General features: G+C 38.5%; 1 non-coding gene across 1 annotated transcript; it reads right to left on the bottom strand.

The window, feature by feature from the left end:
- Positions 1–16,594: 16,594 nt before the first annotated feature.
- Positions 16,595–16,700, bottom strand: LOC145621688 (small nucleolar RNA R71). The gene has a single exon (XR_014108501.1). It is a non-coding gene; the product is annotated as a small nucleolar RNA R71 (small nucleolar RNA).
- Positions 16,701–19,751: the final 3,051 nt, after the last annotated feature.

The following is a 19,751-nucleotide window of genomic DNA, read 5'->3' as shown; positions in this document are numbered from 1 at the left end:
CACCCAATCAAACAAAATTTGTAACTCAACTAACCCCTATAAAGTGTAGTGGTAAGTCAAGGTCGAACCCAAAAGAATGGAGGTCGAATGCACGATGCCTAAGTTAAGCTACTCCGAAATCTAGTAGGGGTTTATGGTAGAAACTAGAGCTAAGCTAGGCAATGCAAAAGGCTAGTTCTAATTGAATGCTAAGGCACTAGGGGAATGGATCCACATGCATCAACGATGAAGTTCAATCAACTTAGGGAATTAACCAATCAAGTCAAGCAATGTGAGGGAAAACCGAAATTGCAACCAAGAGAGTACATCAAGCTATTCTCCTAGAGGTCTAATTAGCGTCAACTACATCAAACACTAGCTAGGAAACATCACAAGATATCTCAATCGAGTAAATGTAAGCCACAAATCAATGGTCCGTATCAATGTGAACTCACAATGCAATCTAGTGTGAATAACAAGGGTGATCAAGCCTAATCAAGCACACACATGCACAAAATCAATCAACCAATTTAATCACATTATCAACTCAATCAATTTCCCCCTAATTAATCTCAATTCATCATCAATACATGCTTCACCAGTACCCTAGCAAATAAACTACTCACAATCCATGAAGAACATCAAAATTAAAGCTAAACTAATCATCATTCCCAAATTCATCAATTGAAACCAAAAAATTCAATCAAAATCAATCAAACTATCAATTAACCAAATCAAACAACAATACTAAAGAAATCAAACATTGAATTGCATTAAAGAGTAAAGAATCCTTACAAACTTGATAGAAATCAAATCAAATGAAACAATCTTTAATCATCAATCATCAAACCCACACTTTCTCTCTCTAAAATCTAATCTAATCTAATTCTCTAATTGTCTAATTGTTTCTCTCTCTACCCAAAAATAGGTATTTATAAATACAAGGGTTAAAGAAATGAAAATAGAAAAGAAAATAAAAGAAAAGAAAAAGAAATAAATTAAGAAAAGAAAATGGAAAATAAATAAACAAATAAAAAATAAAAGGAAAAGAAAATCATAAAAACCAAACAAAAATCCTCACAAAACGTCAGCCCAAAATTCACGAAGTAGCTGTTTAAATGAACGGGATTTAATCCCCTGCTACGCAAGCACAGCAATCCCCTGCCACGCACCTCCTCATACGCAGATACGTGCGGTCGCAAAGAAGGAAAGTGCGGCCGCGTAGGCGGCGAGTGCGGCCGCAGCTGTCGAGGTGTTGAATTGAGGTGGCTGCTCCTTGGTGCTGCTGCCGAGAATAGCTTCGAGGGTGGCTGCAAGTGCTGCAGTTGCTGCAGTTGGTAGAGTGTGGCTGGAGGTGGCGCAATTGGTGAGTGTTGCGGGAGTTATTGGTGAATTGGGGGAAATAAGGGAGTGCGTGAATGGTGGCTAATTTGGTGGTGGAAATTAATTGCAGGGCGGGAATTATTGCTGCAATTGGTGGCTGACAGGCGTTTGCGTGGTGGTGTAGCTAAGAGCTGCTGGCTGGGGGTTGCGAGGTGGAGTTAATTGCGGTTGTTGGTGGTGTTTGTGTGGGGTGATGTTGGCTGGAGTTGGTGGCTGATTTGGGGGTTCGATTGGTGGCGATTGTGAGTGGTGGCGTTGCGGGATTACAAGGGGCTGCTGCTTGGAGTTGCTTCAATTGTTGTTGTTGTGTGAGGTAGAAGATGGTAGCAGCTGGAAACAGGGGAAAGCAGGGGAGATAAGGGAGGAGTTGTTGCTGCGGGAAGTGCGGGAACAGGGGAGCTGTTGGAGGAGTTCCTACCTGCTGAGTTCACCATCACCATCACCACCATGATGGTGATGAAGACATAAGAATGCAGTAGCTATCACCAAATTGGACATTGGAACAAACACCTACAACACACATAAAATCGAGAAATAAAATAAAGTGAAATAAAACTAAAATCGACAAATAAAAGTAAAAGAAATAAAATAAAAATGAAAATAATAAAGGAAGGAAAAATATAATAAAATGAAAATAAAATAAAGTAAGAAAAATGAAATGAAAATAAAATCAAATAAACTAAAATAAAATAAAACTAAATCTATAAAATCTAAAATAAAGAGAAAACAACTAAAATAACGAAAATAAAAGAAATAAAAGAGAAAATACTAGCAAACCATAGAAATGCTTAGAAAAGTAGAAAATGAAACAAAAACCAAGAAAAGTAGAAAATGAAACAAAAGGTCAAATAACTAAAGGTGTGGCTTGAAAAGAAGGGATAAGGCTCAAATGGTTGCAAGAAGGCACATGTAAACCCAAAAATAGGAAAATAACAAAATATAACAAAAATGAAAAATACCACCCCGAAAAATGTGCCTTTGTCCTTCCTAGATAGTTCGGTCTCGGGTTTGAGAATCATACATCAAGCTTTATTAGATAAGGTTTGCATAGTCAAGGATCCACGCCGCTCATACAAATAATGTTGAAGGCTAGAAAAACAAGTAACCTCACAAGGATGTGGCAAAAACTCACTAATGATGTCAAATTGACTATAGGGAGAAACTACCAACATGCCACAAACAAGTAGAATCCGGCTTCATGATCCTCCTAGTTCAAACCAACTACCCTAGCATACACCTATCCTAGAGTCAACCGAACATAGTCTCAAACCGTGCATACCTTTACAACCTAGGAAGAAAATCATGCAAAAGACAAAGTCCAATGTACAAAGTCCAATTCAAAAGAAAAGTGAAAAATAAGGCCTCAAAATCATACCACAAAGAAAAATGAAAGAAAATAAAAGAAAGGGAAAATAAAAGAAAATAAAAGCAAAGTAATGGAACATAGAAAAGGAAAATAGGAGAAATAGCATGAAAAGGACTAGAAAGCAAGTTAAAAACATAAGAATCCCAATCGACAAACAAGTGATCGATTGACATCAATGTCATCGATCCCAAACACATTATGTGTTAACAAGCATACATCCTCGAACCATTCAACCTCCCCTAAACTAATCCTATTCTATGCAACCAAGAAAAATAAAGAGAAAAATAAGAAAGATCTCACCGGCTCCAAGCTTAGCAAAAATTAACGAAGCAAGTAGAAACCACCTCGTTGCATTCCATATCCAAAAGCTTCTTCAAGAAACCAAGTGAGAAAGGGAAAATAAAAGAAACTATAAACAAAGAAAATGGTTAGTAACTTCAAAACAAAGAAAAGAAAACAACAAATAAAAGGAAACTAAACTAAGCAAAAAGGGGATTTGAAGGATTTTTTGATGGTGAATGAGGGAGGAAATGGTGTGCCCACTTCTTCCTTTTTCTCATCAATTCGATACTTACTGCCTATTTTGGTGCGCACATGAATCATGATGGTGATGAGGAGCAGCATAGGCAGTAGCTAAAATCATTTTTAAAGCCCTCAAAGTTAAAAATTCATGTGCTCACCACAAAAATTCACTAAGTATCACTTTCCTCCAACTTTCAAAACATGAATTTCCTATCTTACCTCTCTAAAATTCTTACCCTTTTTTACCTCAAATTTCGATCAGAATCGAAAACATTCATGATAAGTGCCGCAAACACCTTCCATTCACCATGCATTCTCGAAGAAATCCAATCCCGCAAAATTCATCCTAAAAATCCAAACAAGTAGAAAAGTGAAAGAAAAGAAAAGGTAATAAAAGAAACAAAAACAAGAAAACTCAAAAATCAAAAAGAAGAGTTATAATCTCCGGGTTGCCTCCCGGGAAGCGCTTGCTTAAGGTCCTAAGCTCGACCCTTCCTCCAAATCATGGAGGGTCAAAGAACACCACCTTCTTCAAGGTAGTAGAAAGAGCAAATTCCTTTTCAACTTCTAGCAACTTCTCGTTGTTGCTTGATGAGCTTTCATACAAAGACCTTTCAAATGCAAGCTTTTCTTTCCTCAACTTCTTTCTCTTTCTCCTTTTCTTAGAAGCTCGTGCTCTTTTCTTTGCCTTGTTTTTCTTTGTAAATGGTCCTTCACCATCTAAACTCATAGAAACATAACCTTCATCTTGAGGATGGAGTTCAAACCAATGAGGAATATCAACTTCCTCCTCGTCCATAAGCTTGGGAATCATCACTTTATCTTCACTAACCTTCTTGAAATCACAACTCAAAAGCACATCATCATAATTCTCAAGAAAATCGGTATGTGAAGAATCAATAGTGCATACATCATCAATAGGGCGAGGGGAATTAACACACATAATTCCTTTTATAAGGGACAAAGGCTCATGTGTAGGTTTCAAATCAAAACTTTCCTCATTCTTACCAATTCTTAAGGTAATAAGACCTTTCTTAACATCTATCAAGGCTCCCGAGGTGGCTAAGAAAGGCATTCCTAAGATGATAGGGATATGGTCATCTTCCGCAATCTCAAGCACAATGAAATCAACGGGAATGGTGAACTCTCCTATCTCGAGAGGAACATCCTCAACTCTCCCCTTAGGAAACTTAATAGACCGATCGGCCAATTGAAGGGTCATATTGGATGGAAGGAGTTCACCTAGCTTAAGTTTCTTAAAAACGGAATAAGGCATGATACTAACACTAGCACCAAGATCACAAAGAGCATTTTGGAACAATTTTCCTTTGATTTTGCAAGGTACGGAGAAATTTCCGGGATCCTTCAACTTTTGGGGTAGGTCGTTTTGAATAAAGGCACTAAAGCACTCCCCTAGATTCACCGGTTCCACCAAATTGCAATCTCTCTTACCGCTCAAAATTTTCTTAAGAAACTTAGCATAGTTTGGCATTTGTTCTACAACATGGGTAAAAGGAAGAGTAAGATGAAGTTGCTTAAGCATGTCGATGAATTTCCCAAATTGCTCATCCAATTTATGCCTATTGTGCTTTTGGAGGTAAGGAAGTCTAGGTTTGTAAACCTCATCTTGCTTCCGCTCTTTCTCCTTAGGCTTATCATTGGAATCCTCACTCATCTTGCTAGGCTCTTCATTCTTATACTCTTCACTCGAATCATTCTCCTTTTCACTCTCCTTACTCTTCCTAGGAGCACTCTCTTTAAGGACCTTACCACTCCTAGTGGTCATAGCACACATCGGTTCCCTAGAATCAACTTCTTGTGTGGGTAAAGGAGATGGACTAGCACAATCTTTCAAAGGGTTGGCTAGTTGAACAATTTGGTTCTCAAGCATCTTTCCATGAGTAAATAGGACCTCAAACATTTTATTACAAGACAATGTGAATTCATTCAACATCTTAGATTGATCCATCATGAAATTTTCTAGCCTATTCAATTGGGATTGTTGAGTAAAGAAATCATCACCTTGGCTTTGAGTCTTTGGAGTAATTTGGAGCGGGGTTTCTCTTTGAACATCATTTTGAAAATTTCCCCTACCTTGATTACTCCAATTACCCTTACCATGATTTTGGCCGAAATTTTGTTTATGGTTACCATAACCTTGGTTATGATCCCCATATTCTTGGCCATAGCTTTGATCATTACAACAAAAGTTGTTATGGTTACCACAAAATTCTTGGGTCACGCGGTTACCATTACCACTCTTTTGGTTGTAATTATCATAGCTCCCATTATTGTGATAATTCCTATTCCCAACAATCTTTTGAGCATTAAATCTAGGTCCAAAATATTATTATCATCACAATTCATATGCACATTCTCATATCCATCATATCTATCACAAGGAACATTGGAGCAATTAGAAGCATCATGATCATTCTTTCCACACATATCACAAACCAAGCATTCTCTAATCATGCAACAAGAAGCAAAAAGAGGGTTAGAGTAGGAAGATGTACCTCTCCCCTTAAATTGGGAGGGAAGACTAGAAGCTTGTGAAGGACTCTCGAGCTTGTTCTTGAGAGAATTCACCTCCTTTCCTAACTCCGAGACCATTGTGGACAATTCGTTGATGACATAAGATTGATCGGTTGAGCAACTTGTGCTTGCCGATTCCCTCTCTATATCATGCCAATCCATGTAATTCCTTACCACATCATCTATTACATCCACAACCTCTTCTTCCGTCTTGTTCATGATTGGCCCTCCGCCTCCGGCATCTAGGCTCGATCTACCTTGAAAGCTCAAACCACTATAGAAGATTTGGATCACTTGATATTTTGGAATTCCGTGGTGAGGGCGTTCCCTTTGGTAGTCCTTGTACCTCTCCCATGCTTTATAGAGATTCTCTCTAGGCAATTGCTTAAAACTTTGGATTAAGGCTCTAGCCTCCGCCGTCTTCTTTGGTGGGTAGAAACGGGACAAGAAAGCTTTTGTGACATCATCCCATGTCTTCAAGGAATTGGGCTTCACTTCTTTGTCTAGCCATTCCAAAGATCTTCCTATGAGAGAGAAAGGGAACAACTTAAGGCGGATAAACTCTTGAGAAACTCCATTGACATTGATTGTGTTGCAATATTTTTCAAACTCCTTAAGATGGTTCAATGGGCTCTCATTCTTTGCCCCACTATATTGTCTCCTCTCAATTAGGGTGATCATTGCCGGCCTAATTTCAAAATCGTTTGCTGGTGTTGTCGGTGGAGCTATGCCGCTCTCATACCTATATGCACTGGGCACTCCAAGTTCCTTCAAGGCAACTCTTGAATTACCTCCCATGGCTTGGGATCTAAGCACACAAAACTCAAAGAAAATATTAGTAGCACGACTACAAGTGTAGCCTAAAGTGTAAAATCTTTTTGTATTTCGCAAATAAAGTGGAATAGACTCAACAACAACATACACTCAAAGCACCATTCCCCGGCAACGGCGCCATTTTGATGGGAAGGAGAACGGTAGGTCGTTGGGCTACCACCCCACCCGATCAAACAAAATTTGTAACTCAACTAACCCCTATAAAGTGTAGTGGTAAGTCAAGGTCGAACCCAAAGGAATGGAGGTCGAATGCACGATGCCTAAGTTAAGCTACTCCGAAATCTAGTAGGGGTTTATGGTAGAAACTAGAGCTAAGCTAGGCAATGCAAAAGGCTAGTTCTAATTGAATGCTAAGGCACTAGAGGAATGGATCCACATGCATCAACGATGAAGTTCAATCAACTTGGGGAATTAACCAATCAAGTCAAGCAATGTGAGGGAAAACCGAAATTGCAACCAAGAGAGTACATCAAGCTATTCTCCTAGAGGTCTAATTAGCGTCAACTACATCAAACACTAGCTAGGAAACATCACAAGATATCTCAATCGAGTAAATGTAAGCCACAAATCAATGGTCCGTATCAATGTGAACTCACAATGCAATCTAGTGTGAATAACAAGGGTGATCAAGCCTAATCAAGCACACACATGCACAAAATCAATCAACCAATTTAATCACATTATCAACTCAATCAATTTCCCCCAAATTAATCTCAATTTATCATCAATACATGCTTTACCACTACCTTAGCAAATAAACTACTCACAATCCATGAAGAACATCAAAATCAAAGCTAAACTAATCATCATTCCCAAATTCATCAATTGAAATCAAATTGAAACCAACAAATTCAATCAAATTATCAATTAACCAAATCAAACAACAATACTAATGAAATCAAACATTGAATTGCATTAAAGAGTAAAGAATCCTTACAAACTTGATAGAAATCAAATCAAATGAAACAATCTTCAATCATCAATCATCAAACCCACACTTTCTCTCTCTAAAATCTAATCTAATCTAATTCTCTAATTGTCTAATTGTTTCTCTCTCTACCCAAAAATGGGTATTTATAAACACAAGGGTTAAAGAAATGAAAATAGAAAAGAAAATAAAAAAAAAGAAAAAGAAATAAATTAAGAAAAGAAAATGGAAAATAAATAAACAAATTAAAAATAAAAGGAAAAGAAAATCATAAAAACCAAACAAAAATCCTCACAAAACGTCACCCCAAAATTCACGAAGTAGCTGCTTGAATGAACGGGATTTAATCCCCTGCTACGCAAGCACAGCAATCCCCTGCCACGCACCTCCTCATACCCAGATACGTGCGGTCGCAAAGAAGGAAAGTGCGGCCACGTAGGCTGCGAGTGCGGCCGCACCTGTCGAGGTGTTGAATTGAGGTGGCTGCTGCCGAGAATAGCTTCGAGGGTGGCTGCAAGTGCTGCGGTTGCTGCAGTTGGTAGAGTGTGGCTGGAAGTGGCGCAATTGGTGAGTGTTGGGGGAGTTATTGGTGAATTGGGGGAAATAAGGGAGTGCGTGAATGGTGGCTAATTTGGTGGTGGAAATTAATTGCAGGGCGGGAATTATTACTGCAATTGGTGGCTGACTGGAGTTTGCGTAGTGGTGGAGCTAAGAGCTGCTGGCTGGGGGTTGCGAGGTGGAGTTAATTGCGGTTGTTGGTGGTGGTTGTGTGGGGTGATGGTGGCTGGAGTTGGTGGCTGATTTGGGGGTTTGATTGGTGGCGATTGTGAGTGGTGGCGTTGCGGGATTACAAGGGGCTGCTGCTTGGAGATGCTTCAATTGTTGTTGTTGTGTGAGGTAGAAGATGGTAGCAGCTGGAACAGGGGAAAGCAGGGGAGATATGGGAGGAGTTGTTGCTGCGGGAAGTGCGGGAACAGGGGAGCTGTTGGAGGAGTTCCTACCTGCTGAGTTCACCATCACCATCACCATCACCACCATGATGGTGATGAAGACATAAGAATGCAGTAGCTATCACCAAATTGGACATTGGAATAAACACCTACAACACACATAAAACCGAGAAATAAAATAAAGTGAGATAAAACTAAAATCGACAAATAAAAGTAAAAGAAATAAAATAAAATTGAAAATAATAAAGGAAGGAAAAATATAATAAAATGAAAATAAAATAAAGTAAGGAAAATGAAATGAAAATAAAATCAAATAAACTAAAAAAAAACTAAATCTATAAAATCTAAAATAAAGAGAAAACAACTAAAATAACGAAAATAAAAGAAATAAAAGAGAAAATACTAGCAAACCATAGAAATGCTCAAAAGCCGTAAAATAAGAGAAGAAAGGTAGAATAAAGAGAGAAAGCATAAAAACGAACATTTTTTGAGCAAGAAAGCTATGAAAAGAGGATAAAAAGGACCTAAATGCTCATCAAATGTGTGCCATTTATGACACACATCATGTTCCCACTAGTTCTAACCAACTATCTTAGCATGCTTTATCCTAGAATCAACCAAGCGTAATCTCAAACCGTGCACACCATTACCATTTAAGAAGAAAAGCATTCAATTATATAAGTCCAAATGATATTATGTCCAAAGCAAGAACAAAACAAAACACATTGCAATTTGCCTTGATAGAAACAAAAATCTTTTTGGAGTTTTTCAAAATATAAGAAACATGGGAAATCATAAACAAAGGTGCATACCACATAAGGATCAACATCCCACCAAACATGATAGAATACCCTCCCCCAAGCTTGAATGAGACAATACACTCAAACATAAATCATATAATCCATGGGAGGGAAAAACAAGGAGATCAATCCAACAAACCAATATATGTCCAACAAGTCATCATCTAGTAGAGATAGAGCAAGGAAAGATATTACCGGATTTGAGGTGGGTGTAAATACCCGCAAATGACCCAATTTAACCTTTCAAAGCTAATTTCCCAAGAATTGAACCTTGTTTCCATGTGCTAGCAAAAATAGGAGTCATCCTTCCTTGATTCTTGATCCAAATCGAAGCACCAAAGTATATCAAGTCATGTACCTAACAAAAGGCACAGAAACATTTCCATGAGAGAAAATCTATTCTATAAATAAAAGGAAAATCTAATCTAAATCACGGGTTACTTCCCGAGAAAGGCTTGCTTATGGTCCAAGCTTGACCGCTCTAGTAAAATAATATTGCAATGATCGCAAGAGCTTGTCAAATGCACTACTATACATTTCATATGATAGAAGGTAGGCAAATGACGGGATAAGAACGTGCAACAAGATCATTGCACGCAAGTGAGAAGGGAGGTGCCAAAAGAAAGAAGAAGAAGGACCAAAGGAAAAATAAGAAAATAAGAATAAGAAGGGGGAAAAGAAAAAGAAAAAGGCAAATCCTCTCACTAGAATATTTTTGGGTGGCAACATCACCCTCTTCCCCAATTGGAGACAAATGATCCACATGCAAATCCTCATAGACAAAAGGGTCCCCAATAGGCTAACCAACAAAGGAAGGGAGAAAAATAGGGCAATAGGGGATGTGGTCAAACTTTTGAGAGAGAGGGGTATGAGAAATAGGTAAAGGGTTCGCGACTCCCTCAACACAAGGTCTCACATCGCCAATGAGGGCATGAAAATCAATCATAGAATCCTCAAAAGAAGAACACTCATGATCACCATCTCCCTCAAACATCCAACTCCTAAGAGGAACCACATAATCTCCTCCACTACCTTCATGAACAATAGCTCCCTCAACTTCCTTAAAGCCTAGAGTCTCAAAACCATGCATGAATGGATGCAAATAATACTCAAAATCATCTCTCTCCCATGAAGCATCATCAATGAACTTGCTTAAAAGGCTATGGCTATTCCTTATGCACTCAATAAACACATTTGACATAACCTCAAATGAGTCCAAATACTCATGGATAGAAGAAGCACATTCATACACTTGAGACTCATTACAATGGGTGGGAGGGTTGGGATTTTCGAATTCAACACTCTCTTCGCTCTCAACTCCTTCACCATTACTCATATGCTCACCAATGGTATCCTCGCATGGTTGCTCAACATCACCATCATCATCCTCAACACACACATTGGATTTGTAATTTTCACTCACAAGCATCAAAGATGACATTTGGCTTTCTAGCTCTTCATTTCTCCTTCTTCCCTCCTCAAGACGCTCCTCACTCTTTTTCATCATCTCCAATTCACTTCTCAAACAATTAAGAGTAGACTTCTTTTTAGGCCCAAGATCATCACTAAGCTCAACATGCCTAATTTGTGTTTCCAAGGTAGCAATAAGAGATTCAAAGGATGTAGGAGATTGAGGCTCAACAAGAGAAGAAGAAGTACAACCAAGATTGGAAGAATCAACATTGAATTCATGAGCATATACATCACATTGGGGGGTGGGGGCACAATCAAACATATGAGATTTGTCAATTTGAGCATGCACCTTGTTATCATGAACAATAGAAGAAATAGAAAACCAAACATAGAAATCCCAAGCGTCATTAATTGACAATGCTCTAAATCTACCATTATGCATGCATTCTATTTCATTCCTAGTTTGTTCATTTAAACCAAAATAACAAATCTCACAAGCCTCTCGAAGACTACAATAATGATAGTCAAGAAATCTCCCTAGTCTATATAAATATTCAAAAAAAGGCTCATTATCAAATTGAGGAAGAGATAGACATGCCATTTTATATAAAGCAAACAAAAGAAATCAAATAAAGAAAAGTATTAACAAAGACCTAGACTCAAGCAATAAAAAACACTCAAACATAGACACCATTCCCCGGCAACGACGCCATTTTGACGTGGGGAAAACTAGGTCGTTGGACTAATTTTCCTAAGCCAAACAAAATTTATAAACACTCAACAAACCTAAATACAAGAATAGATGTAAGTCAAGGGTCGAACCCAAAGGAACGGTAATGTCTAAGTGCTTTCAATTATATGCCTAAGCTTGGTCGAAGTCTAAGGAAAGAAGGTGTCACTAACAACTACTTAAACGAAGAAACAAAACAAAATAAAGAGCTAGGGATTAGGATCCGCAAATAATAGCAATGAACATAGCAAGTTGGAATGGAAAGTCGACTAAGTTAAGCAATGTGAGGGAAAATCAATCATGCAACCAAAAGAGCGTATCAAGTTATTCTCCTAGAGGTCTAACTAGCGTCAACTACGATAAACTCTAGCTAGGAAACATCACAAGACACCTAAATCGTGTAAATGCAAGCCACAAATCAATGGTCCGTATCAATGTGAACTTCAAATGCAATCTAGTGCAATAATCAAAGTTAGCTACTCTTCAATTAATCACAAACATGCACATGATCAATCAACCAAGTTTATTCACATCATAAACTCCATCAATTATCCCCAAATTTCATCAATCCATTACATCATAAGCTTCACCAAATCCCTAACCAAACAACTACTCTAACATCATTATGAAACCAACAAACAACTAAAGAAATCAACAATCAACAATCTAAGAAGAACAAATCCACTAATCAAAGATCAAATATCAATATCAAACCAAACAAACATGAATATCAAATATTGATAAGTGATATTTATGTCACTCCTAGGGGTAGTGTTTAGGTTATTTTCGTGTTTATTTTCCCTTATTTTACCTTTTATTCTCTTGTTTTCTCTTTAATAAAGTTTCTAGTTTATTTTGGAAATTTTGGAGTGTTTTAGTTTATTTTCTTTATTTTATTAGTTTTAGTCTATTTTCGTATTTTATTTCATTTTATTTGCTTGCGTAGTTTTAATTTTTGTTTGTTTAGTTTTATTTTTAGTTTAGTTTATTTTATCTTTGTCCCGATTCTCCCTTGTGTTTATTTGGTGTTGTAGGATCGTGCTCGGAGGTTCGAGTCAAAGGTGTCAATCCAAGAAGCTTTCAAGCCCCAAACTTGCTGCTGCCCCTTAACCTTCACCCCACATTCCACTTTATCCTCCACCACACACATCACCACTCAGCAACACCACCAAAACCAACCCCTACGACAACAACTACCACTCACCGAGCTCCGCTGCTCCCAGCCAACACAACAGCCAAGCACCACATCCCCTGCTCCTCCATTTCTGCCAGCCACCACACAACACAAACGGCAACCAACACGCACCAATTTCCCCTGCTCTCCTTTTGCTTCACCAATTCACAACCACCAATATCCCGCAGCAACCACAGCTCCGCAAATAACCACCAAAATCCCACCAGTTCAGCCCATCAGTGCCGCAACAACCACCCACAACCAAGCAGGAGTGCCACCAACACGCACCTCCTTATTTTTCCATTCAACCACCAGCAGAACCACCCAGTCTCCTGCTCTCACGACCCCGCAACCAACACCACATCCACCGTCAAAACCGCCGACAATCACCACCAAACCACCTCCGATCACACTAATTTCCAGCCAGGAATTCCCACAAATTAACCCCTGCTTCACCTTGCACCAATTACAGCAGCCACCACCTCCAATCACCACTAGTGAACCACCATCAACAACCACCACAACAGAGCAGCCCGCAGCCCAGTCGCAAACTCCAAATCAGCCTAATTTCGACTCAATTCGCATTACCCTTTAGAGCGGACCCTCACTCAACCGAAGCGGCCGCTCCATTTCACTCAGTTTCACCAATTCAAAACAGAGGCCTTGAGCGTCCGCTCCGTTGAGTATGAGCGGCCGCTCCGAGTTTCGCGTGTGAGATTCTACGGATTAATGAATTTGAGCGGCTGTGATTCCTTCCATTAATCGAACGGTTGGTGATTGAGTGATAATTGCTTGATTACCGTTGATTATTGTTATCAAGGGTTGATGAACGGTCGAGATGGTGATGCGCTTCAATGGAGTTCAGAGCAGCCAAATGCGAAGGAAGGGGGATGAGGGTCTGATGTTTTTGGGAGAATTGTGGGTTTATTTTATTTCTTTTTATTTTCCTTTTCCTTTTCTTTTTCTTATTTCCTTTCTCTTTTATTTTTCTTTTTATTTTCTTTTGTTTTCTTTATTTATTTTTCTTATTTTTATTAGCTTAGTATATATACCCATTTTTGGGGTATTTAGAAAGAACTTAATAATCATCCATCTATTATTCTATTCTCTAATTAGTTTTAAGGAGAGCTTCTCTCTCTAGGTTTAGCTTAGGGTTAGGTTAGTTTAGAGAGAGAAAGTGAGGGTTTTCACCATTGTTGAACTTGGATTTTGAAGAAGAAATTGATCACCTTTTCTATAGATTTACATCTTCAATCAATGAGAATCTCTAACTCTCTCTCCTCTATTTTTATTGTTTTATTTTGATTATTATTTTTGTTTAGTATTGCTTGTTAATCATGTTGATTCTTGGTTATTTGTTAATTAATCTTGTTAATATCATGATTAGTGAGTAATTTCCCCATTAAGGGGATGGTTGTGGTGTAGTTGGATCTTGAGCATGTTCTAGGTTTAGAGTTGATTTATTTGTGATTAAAGTCTTTATATGCTTGATATTCTTTAATCTTCTTGCAAGTGCACATTGTTGGTTGATTAAAGGTGAATCTTTGCTAACAAGGAACGGAAGTTGACTTAGTTAAGGTTCATTATTATCGATTGCTATTTAATAGTACCTCTTAGTATATGGTTCTAATGTGGAAACATAGAGGCTATGTTAGGAGAAGCCAATTGACCCCAGAAGGCGGCTAGATTGGACCCTTTATTTCGATATTTGAGCATGTTTAGTTCATAATTAATTCAATTTCTATGCCTTTGTTTATGTTTAAGTGAATGCTATACGTAAACCATTTCCCTTAATGTTTTATTTTTTGTTTTAGCATTTTTAGACTTTAGTTTATTTATCTCCTATTCCGGACTAGCTTAATTGTCGATAACATTTGGTGGTGTTTATCCGTTCTCTGTGGTTCGACCCCTATGCTTGCTTTATACTAGTATTAGGTTTGTTTAGATGTATAAATTGTATTTGATCTAGGGATAGACAATTGACGACGCGTTTATTCCCTTGTCAAATATCAATCAACAAATCATCAAATTCCAATCCAATTCAAGTAATCCAAACATGAATATTAACCAAAGCAATAAATGAGATAGAGTTTAGAAATGCTCTTTGATAATAGAGAAGATCTCCATTACAATTGTCACCATTAAATCTTCAATCTCTCAATCACAATTGAAATTCTTCACATTCTCTCTCTAAAATCTACTCCTAAAACTAACCCCTAAATCTAGAGATAGAAGCTCTCAACTAAGCTAAGAATATGATCTAATTCTATTATGAAACTTGCTTACAAAAATTGGGTTCCAAAAGGTATATATAGAGGCGGAAAATCGTAAAAATCCGATCGCAAAAGACCCACGCCGGTGCGGCCGCACAATAGAGCATGTACGCCCGCACCACCATGATGTGCGCCCGCACACACATGGTGTGCGGCCGCACTATCCGCGCGTGTGGCCGCACCCAATTGGGTTTCTTCGACTCTTCAAATCCTTGAGCACAAGTGATGGGCACATGACTTATGATGGTGATGAACACTATAAGTGGCAGTAGCTAAGGCTTAATATTGGTGGGCACACAACCCCTTTGATGGTAGCACCGCATGCGAGCGCAAGAAAAGAGCCAAGACTTGGAACTTCCACTTCTTTGCATCATGAGCTTCCCGATTGCCATGAAGTTAATCTAAAAGCTTCCTCCACCATAGTGGATCACCAAAATCAATACCCGAACCTTGTTCAATACCTACAAACACGAAAATAAAGAAAATAAAGGAGAAATTGCTAGAAAACCAACGAAATGCACGAAAACTACAAAATAAGAGAGGAGAGGTAAAACTAAGTAACAAAGCATAAAACGAAGCACTTATTAAGCATGAAAGCTATGAAAAGAGGATAAAAAGAACCTAAATGCTCATCAAATGCGTGTCATTTATGACACACATCATAGACCTCTAGGAGAATGGCTTGATATGCTCTTTTGGTTGCATATTTGATCTTCCCTCACATCGATTGACTTAGTTGATTTGAACTCCCAATTATCCTTCTCTATTACAAATACATGTGGATCCTAGCACTAGTATTTATCACTTTTGATTTCATACAAGTTCATTTGCATCATTAGCTCTAGTTCTAGCTACAACCCCGCTCTTGACTTCGGAATAGCTTAGCGTTAGACAATAGACTCTCAATTACTATTCCCTTGGGTTTGACCTTGACTTGCTACTATACTCGTATAGGGGTTAGTTGAGTATATAAATTTTGTTTGATTGATTGGGGGAGGTAGCCTAACGACCTACCGTTTCACCACTCATCAAAATGGCGTCGTTGCCGGGGAATGGTGTCCTGATTGTGTATTGTTGTTGAGTCTATTCCATTTTATTTGAAAAATACAAAAATATTTTATTTCTTTCTTTTAGGATACACTTGTACCCGTGTTTCTAACAATTTCTTTGAGATTTTGCATGCATAGTGCTCACGATCGATCTATTATGCCTTTTGATCTAGAAATTGAGAGAACACTCTCAAGGAGAAGAATAGCAAATAGATCTTTGCAATATAGTTCTTCAAGTGAAGAGGAATTTGAAGAAGAGGTGCAAGAAGTAGGAATGGGAGAGAATTATAGGGTACCTTTGAAGGAATTGGGGATTCCTGGTGCTTATAGGTTCGAGAGTGGGTTGCTCCACCTATAACACCGGCGAATGATTTCGAGATAAGACCGGCCATGATCACATTAATAGAGAGGAGGCAATTTAGTGGAGCCAAGAATGAGAGTCCGTTGAATCACCTCAAGGAATTTGAAAAGTATTGCAATACCATCAAGGTGAACAACACTTCTCAATAGTTCATTCGGCTTAAGTTGTTTCCCTTTTCTCTCATTGGTCGTGATTTAGAGTGGTTGGATAAAGAGGTTAAGACTAATTTGCTTAGGACATGGGATGATGTTACTAGAGCTTTCTTGTCTCGCTTTTACCCACAAAAGAAGACGGCGGAGGCTAGAGCATTAATCCAAGGATTCAAGCAAAGGCCTAATGAGAATCTCTATGAAGCATGGGAAAGGTACAAGGAATACTAAAGAGAATGTCCACATCATGGGATTCCTACTTATCAAGTGATTCAAATTTTCTATGGAGGTTTGAGTGCTCAAGGCAACTCATGCCTAGATGGAGGAGCCGGTGGTCCTATAATGAACAGGACGGAGGAAGAAGTAGTAGACATAATTGAGGATGTTGTGAGGTACTATAGAGATTGGCAAGAAGGAGAGAGAGAGTCTACAAGCAAGAGTGGCTCAACGATCTATTCGGTGGATCACCTCAATGCAATCAACAATGTGTCATCCCAAATTTTGAATCTAGGGAAGGAGATGACATTAATCTAAGCAAAGCTTGAGAGTGTGTCCATGAATTCTTTGATTCTTCCCTCCCAAACCAAAGGGAAAGGTACAATCTCTAACTCTTCTCCTTCTACTTCTAATAACATGCCAAGTGGTTGTGTGTTTTGTGATTTATGTGGTTCTTATGATCATGATTCTTCTATGTGTTCACAAGCTTTTGTTGATGGATGTGATGATGTTGAAAATAATGAATGTGAACATGTGAACTTTGTGTCTAATGCTAATGGTGGTCAAAGGTTTGAAGGACCTAAGAACTTTGGTAATAGACATTCTCATCCTCAAGGAGGTGGTTTTGATAATTATAACAATGGAGGATATAGGAACCAAGGAAACCAAGGTTTCCGAGGCGACTATAACCATCAAGGTTATAATTATCAAAACACAAGCCATGGGAATGGCAATCAAAACCAATCTCAAGGTTTTGGTAACCATTACCAAAACAATGGCAATAGTCAAGGAAGAGGAAGTTGGAACAACAACTAAAATAGGGGAAATTTTCAAAATAATAATCAAAGAGGACCCCCTCCCGGTTTTGCTCCAAAGTCCCAATCAAATGGTGAGAGTTCTTATTCCCAACCATCATCTTTTAAAACAAATTTGGAAGAATTGATTGACAATCAAACTAAGATCATTAACACCTACATAGTGGTTAGTGAAAAGAAGTTCAATGAGATGATGACTCACAATAAGATGCTTGAGACCCAAATAACCCAATTAGCTAACACTCTCAAGTACTATGCTAGTCCTTCTTCTTTGCCTTCCCAAGGTGTTGAATCAAAGAAACCCGTATATTCTATTACCACTAGTTGTAGGAGTGACCTTAGTGAGGGAGTTTCTTGTTCAATTGAGGGAAAAGAGGAGAGGAGTGCTTTGGAGAATGAAGTTGAAAGGGTTGTGTCCAAGGAGATCCATTGTGAGGAAGAGGAAAAGGAAAAGAATGTTGTTGTGAAGATGTGTGAGGAGGAGAGATTTCTCGATCTACCTTACCCTCAAAAGTTCTTCAGGTTTAAAATGGATGAGCAATTTGGGAAGTTCCTTGAAGTTCTTAAAGAAGTTCATGTTTCCACACCTTTTACCGAGCCAATTCCCGAAATGCCTAGGTACTCCAAGTTTCTTAAGGAGATTTTAGAAGAGATGAAGGAATGTAATGAGGGCAATTCGGTGGAAGGAGGGAAATGTTTTAGTACTCTTATCCATGGTGAGCTACCGGAGAAAATGGAGGATCCGGGAAACATTTCTATCCCTTGCAAGATCAAGAAAATGATGTTTGAGAATGCTCTTTGTGATCTAGGAGCTAGTGTGAGTATCATGCCTTATTCGGTTTTCAAAAGACTTGATTTAGGTGAGCTTTTACCATCCAATATAACCCTTCAATTGGTCGATCGATCTATAAAGATTCCTAAGGGGAGAGTTGAGGATGTCCCGCTTAAGATTGGGGAGTTTGTTTTTCCCGTCGATTTTGTGGTGTTAGAAATTGAGGAAGATGAACATATTCCTATCATCTTAGGGAGACCTTTCTTAGCCACCTCGGGAGCTTTGATAGATGTGAAAGGAGGCCGCATTACTTTGAGATGTGGTAAGTAAGAGGAGAGTTTTAAGTTGAAACCAATGCATGAATCTTTATCTTTTGCGCAAGATATGATGTGTGCTAGTTCCTCTCATTCTATTGATAATGTATGTATGATTTACTCTTCTACTAACAATGCTCTTGAGAATTTTGATGATGTTCTTGCAAGTTTTGATAGCATGAAGGTTAGTGAAGAGGAAATTATGATTCCCAAGTTAAAGGACAAGGAGGAAGTTGAGATTCCAAGTCGGTTTGAGCTTATTTCTCAAGAAGAAGGGGAAGTTTCTATGGTTGTGGATGTTGAAGTTCCATCTACATTGAACAACAAGCCAAAGAAAAAGGCTCATGATTCAAAGTTGAGAAAAAGGAAGATGTTGAGAAAAGAAAAATGTGAATTTGAGAAGTGTTTCATAGAAGTGTCATCAATCAACAATGGAAGGTTGCTTAAGAATGAAGAGGATTTTTCTCTTTCTACTACCTTGAAAAAGGTGGTGTTCTTTGACCCTCCATGATTTGGAGGAAGGGTCGAGCTTATGACCTTAAGCAAGCGCTTCCCGGGAGACAACCCGGAGTTTCTAACCTTTCTTTTTGATTTTTGAATTTTTCTTGTTTTTCCCTCTTTTATTCCCTTTTCTTTTCTTTCACTTTTCTACTTGTTTGGATTTTTAGGATGAACTTTTCAGGATTGGATTTCTTCAAGTTAGCATGATGAATGGAAGGTGTTTGCGGCATTTATCATGATTATGTTCGATTCTAATCGAAATTTGAGGTAAAGGGGTAAGAATATTAGAGAGGTAAGTTAGGAAATTCATGCTTTCAAAGTTGAAGGAAGTTGATGCCTAGTGAGTTCTTGTGGTGGGTACATGAATCTCTAACTTTGAGCTCACCAAAAATATATTTTGCTACTGCCTATGTTTGTGTTCATCACCATCATGATTCATGTACGCACCCAAGAACACACCAAGCATCAAAGAAAGAAGGAAAAAAAAAGAGAAGGAAAAACGGGGCTGTGCGCCCGCACTAGCAATATGTGCGGCCGCACAGATAGCTGTGCGGCCGCACATATTGCTAGTGCGGGCGCACCTGTAGCCCAGACTCACCTTTAAACTTCTTCTTCTTCCTTCTTCTTTCATTCACTCATTTCTCACTCTCTCTCATAAGCACATCACTCCCCTCAAACCCTTATCCT

The sequence above is a fragment of the Chenopodium album genome, chromosome 27, assembly GCF_948465745.1.
Source record: "Chenopodium album chromosome 27, dcCheAlbu1.1, whole genome shotgun sequence".
Taxonomy (NCBI): Eukaryota; Viridiplantae; Streptophyta; class Magnoliopsida; order Caryophyllales; family Amaranthaceae; genus Chenopodium; species Chenopodium album.
This window is presented reverse-complemented; position numbering and strand designations above follow the sequence as displayed.